This window comes from Solanum pennellii, chromosome 4, assembly GCF_001406875.1.
Source record: "Solanum pennellii chromosome 4, SPENNV200".
In the NCBI taxonomy this organism is placed as follows: Eukaryota; Viridiplantae; Streptophyta; class Magnoliopsida; order Solanales; family Solanaceae; genus Solanum; species Solanum pennellii.
Window position 1 is genome coordinate 26,072,946 of NC_028640.1, and position 5,469 is coordinate 26,078,414.

At 31.0% G+C, this 5,469-nt stretch overlaps 1 long non-coding RNA gene across 1 annotated transcript; it reads right to left on the minus strand.

The window, feature by feature from the left end:
• Window positions 1-1,862: 1,862 nt before the first annotated feature.
• Window positions 1,863-4,331, minus strand: LOC107016111. Its single transcript, XR_001456415.2, has 2 exons — window positions 3,754-4,331; window positions 1,863-2,134 (listed from the first exon to the last, which is right to left on the minus strand). It is a non-coding gene; the product is annotated as an uncharacterized LOC107016111 (long non-coding RNA).
• Window positions 4,332-5,469: the final 1,138 nt, after the last annotated feature.

The following is a 5,469-nucleotide window of genomic DNA, read 5'->3' on the forward strand; positions in this document are numbered from 1 at the left end:
TATCGAGGGGTGGGGTGGGGGTGGGGGGTTGAGGGGGTCAAGTGGACACTCTTCGTCAAAAATTTATATAGTGTATATTAAAAAAATGTATTGTAAAATAAGTAATTATTATATTTTAGACACCCTAAAAATAAAGTGATGAGATAGCTCAGCGATTAAAATTGCTCCACAAAAGCATAGTGTACATTCATCAAATGTTTCTTTTTGACGTTCTTTTATATTATATTATATTTTGTAAGAAAAATTGTAAAAAAATAAAATAAAAATATAAATCAACCAAAACCAAAATAAAAAATGTCCCACTATTTTTTAAAAATCTAGTTTGATTCATCTTTATCTTCTTTATTTTTATAGTTTAGATTATTGAAAGGTTAAAACCTAAAAGTATTTTTTTTCTCGACTAAACTCTCTTCTCTCTCTCTCTCTTTTTTTTTTGTTCTTTTGCATCCTCCGTTCTTTTCATATCAAAATAAAATATGACTCATTAGAACTACATATTATGCATTTTGATTTTAAAAAAATTAGTATACTCATTTATCAAAAAATATAAAAGTACTTACTTAATGCTTGGACACTCTTTGTAAAATTTCTGGTTGTGCCACTGATTGTCCTTAGTTCAGGGATATTTTAAATTAAAGACATTACATTTCAACTAACATATATACAACATTGGTGCGCATAAGGACAACTAGTTATCATGAATCCTCTCGGTTACAGTTGGTTTTTGGTCATGAATAAAATATTTTCTATCTTAGAATTTTTGAATGCGCGGTATACTTTCTTGTTGCCCCTCCGCTACTCGTAAAGATGGGTTCCCAAAAAAGTTTGAGGATGACATGGGATATATTTACGATAAAATTTGTTGATTGTCACTGTTATCCCCATTTAACCGAGGTCAAATTAGTGTACAACATATTGGTGATTTCTAAATTAACTTAACTTAAGATCTTCTAACCAATTAGAAATTCTAATGTAAGGGTTCAATTAAGGGATAATACATAAATATTTCATTTAACTTGGCTTCAAATTACATTTATGCCCTTTAACTTTGGGTGTGCACAAATAGACACTTAAACTCGTATAAAGTTGAATAAATACACACATGTCCTACATGTCATCCTCCATGTAATTTTTTATCCTACGTGGTGTCCTACGTGTATTTTGTCATGTAGAACTCATTTGTTTATTTATTTAAAAGTTGGATAGTTAAAGTGCTTGTTTGTGTATTATGAAAGTTGGAGATCAAAGTTAAAATTTGAAACTAAGTTTAGGGTCTAATATGTGTATTATGCCTTCAATTAATCCTAAAGGGAAGGTGTTAGACATCCTTTAAGATCCGTATTGAAACGGTTAACCAGCCTAGGTTAATTAATTTTAAGAATAATGCACAAGTACCCCCTCAACCTATGCCCGAAATCTCAGAGACACACTTTTAAGTAAGATCTTACTACCACTGAGCTTATTTTATAAGTAATTTTTTATCCCTTTCTGACTTACGTGGCACTAGGTAGAAAGATTTGGAAAACATTTTATTTTAAAGCTCTTTTTTACAAAATTTTTATAATTGAAAAAGATTTTAAAGAAAAGAGTTAATTTCTTTAGATAAATTTAAACAAATCCATGACTAAAGAGGGTAATTAAAAATAGAAATTTGCTCATTGACTAACAAGGCGATACCTCTTGGGAAAAAGTTGAAAAATTCGAGTTTAAAACATAATATCTTTTTTTTTTCAAAGACATTTTCAAGTTTGAACAACACTTAATAAATGTAGTGAGTTTTAAGTGGTTCAAATAGAAGTGTCTTTACTATTTTATTTTTTAAAAAGAGGGCTGCCAAATGACTAATAAAGGTTGTTTCTAACTAGAAGGTACCCAAACCAAATCATCTATATTAACATAGCTATTATGAATCCAAACTAAAAATATCTAAATCACACAAACAAATATAACATGTAAAGAGGAACACGTAAGTAAATAATGCAACATGTAAGTAGCCATAAGTGACTCCAAGATAGGACCACTTGATTTGCTTGCAATTTCGAGTAGTTTAAGATGTAGAAAAGACTCCATGTGCGGGTATGAGGATAATGTTGAGTATATGAGACTCGGTAATTGGTAGAGTCCCGAATCAAGCCTCCATTTTTGTTCCCAAAGTGTTCATGCAAATAAAAAGAAAGTAAAGAAGTTAGCAGACCATTCAAGTTTAAACCATATCGACTAAATTAAGTATAAACCCAAGTAAAATCACACCACAAAGATACGATCTTAAACGCGAAATATGCAAATATTAGACTATGTACAATGGACAAATTTACCGATCAAAACTTAAAGCAAGCAAATCACCAAACATGTACTCAAGTCCTAACACATTTTAAGCTATAATGAGACTAATTGTTAGAGATTGCAATGGAAATTATACCATAATCTTTCCAACTTTATACGACATATGTACAAATAAACTTTTTAAAGAAAACTTATACAGAGAAGATAAAACTGATGCTTTGTATAAGCAAAATATTGAGGAAAGCTACAGAAGTGCATCTGCAGTAATTTTAGTAGGCATAATACATAAATCTGTTCTTTAACTTGGCTTCAAATCACATTTATGTCCTTCAACTTTGGATGTGCACACATAGACACTTAACTTGTATAAAGTTGAACAAATAGACACAAATGTCCTATATGTCATCCTAAATGTCATTTTTTATCCTACATGGTGTCCTACGTGTATTGTGACATGTAGGACTCATGTGTTTATTTATTTAAAAGTTGGATAGTTAAAGTGTTTGTTTGTACATTATGAAAGTTGGAGGTCAAAATTAAAATTTGAAGCCAAGTTTAGGGTCCAATATATGTATTATGCCATTTTAGTATGTGCACACCTGATATGCACAAATTTTTTTTTTATCCAAACAAAAAAGATAACATAAAAATAAACATATCCCTCGCATATATTTAACGGAACACACAAAAAAAAATGAAAGTTCTTCATCATTTAGAAATTCTGAATGAGCTAATAGATCGAACAGAACTAACTTCACATGAATAATCTGATCTTTAAACAAAACCATTCGTATTCAAGTTCTCGATGGCAAAAAACGTACAATACCTTTTTTTTTTCAAGGAAAAGTCACATTGTGTGTGGCTAAAGTGAACATAAAAAAAACATTTTTCATCAAAGAAACCAGGAAATCCATTCTTGCACAACTGTCAAATAAATAAGCATTCTTTTATCAGCGCAAATCCATTCGACAACCTTTAGTTATTTTAGAAATCACTCGTATTTATAAGCATATCGTATTTAGATTCAGTTGTATACTCGTATATCAAATCAAGCAACTGAGAATTAAGAAGAGTGTGAAATAAACTAAGCTTTTAGGAAAGGTAGAAAATAATTTATTTGTTTTTAGAACAGCCACGAAATTATTGGACCTTCGCAAATCTTTTGGCTGCTTTGAACTTATATGAATCCATCAGTTTTAAGTTCTCATAGATTATGAAGGAAGGACGAGTAGAGCAAATTTTAACAAGCTTCAAAACAGAAAAGTTAAACCATTTACAAAGTTAGTCACATATTTGATGAGTTAACAAAAACCAACCAATTTTTTTTTACTTTCAAAGTATTCGTCGTTCATAATAATGGGAAAACAGAGATTAAAATATCTAAACTAAACAGAGGGATGACGAGAATCCACCGAATAAATCACATTCTTAAATTCAAAAATAGCAAAATGAAAAGGAGATGGATGGTACCTTCTTCAGGGCAGCGAACTGAGACGACGAGCTTGAATGAGCTATTCGACTGCCACACGAGGAATTCCGGCGGAAATCCGAGTTCCAAAACAGTAAACCCAGAAACACCAGTTACAGAATCCAATCTCCGAAACCATCTTGTGAACTATTTTTTCGTATATGACCTCAAAATCGAATTTTTTTCGTCCCCTTAATTACTGAAAGTAGAGGCTTATTTATAGGGAAAGTTGGAGCCATTTTTGGGGGAAATCCGTTGGAAAATTCAAACATGAATTTGAATTTCTTCTGGCCTTTACGAAGCAACAGTGAAGGGGATGGGAAAAGGCTGTGACATCCGCGAAAAGAGGGAAAAAGGAGACGTGAGGGAGGCGGCTGCTGCAGGCGTACTGTTGCGTCGTTTCAGTAGCTACTGAGGTTGATGTATGCTGGAGAAGAGTCACCGGGTATGGCTGTTGTACGCTGAGTTCTCGCTATTTCGCTAAGGAAGAAGACGCCTGTGTGGATCGGGTTGGGTCGGTTTTTTGGTATGTTGTACGCTGCTGCTGATTAGGAATTATTGGGCTGGATCTTTTTGTATTGGAATACAGGAGAATGAGCTATTGTGAATTAGAAGAGTTAATACCTCAGATGGTCACTCAACTTTGCAATATTCTCTCAGAAAGTCACTCAACTTTCAATTTTTCCTTAAAAGTCATTCAACTATGCACTCTTCTCTCAGAAAGTCACTCAACTTTCAATTTTCCCTCAAAAGTCACTCAACTATCCACTCTTTCCTCAGAAAGTCACTCAACTATCCACTCTTTTCTCAGAAAGTCACTCAATCTATTAAATTAATTTTAATTAAAATTTATTGATATTAATTATTTATATAACAAACCAAAAATTTTAAAAAATAAATTAAATCATTTAGTGATCCACCCACCTAACCCGACCCATTAAAAAATATGATATGACCCATTTTATTTTATCTTTAATCCTAAATTAATCTAATCCTAATTCAAGGTTAAAGAGAGGGATTAATTTAGGATTAAAGATAAAATAAAATGGGTCATATCATATTTTTTAATGGGTCGGGTTAGGTGGGTGGATCACTAAATGATTTAATTTATTTTTTAAAATTTTTGGTTTGTTATATAAATAATTAATATCAATAAATTTTAATTAAAAATAATTTAATAGATTGAGTGACTTTCTGAGGAAAGGGTGGATAGTTGAGTGACTTTCTGAGGAAAGAGTGGATAGTTGAGTGACTTTTGAGGAAAAATTGAAAGTTGAGTGACTTTCTGAGAGAAGAGTGCATAGTTGAGTGACTTTTGAGGGAAAATTGAAAGTTGAGTGACTTTCTGAGAGAATAGTGCAAAGTTGAGTGACCATCTGAGGTATTAACTCCTGAATTAGAATGAGCTGCTGAAGATAAGAAATTGGCCCAAATTAGAAAAGGGGTTAGATCTTTTAAAAAGAAGCCGTATTGATTAATTAACGAGTTTTTTAATTTTAATAAAATATAAAAATTAATTTAATTATAAATTAATTAACTCGAAATTAGAACTATGACTTAAACTAAAGTGAATTAATAAAGTATTTAACTAAAACATAAATTTTTTTTGTGATTTTTCTAATATTTATAAAATAACATGATTGTATAAATATACATATTTATTATTTTAAATTACTGAATTTATTTAAAATGACAAAAATACTTTAACAATAACTTGT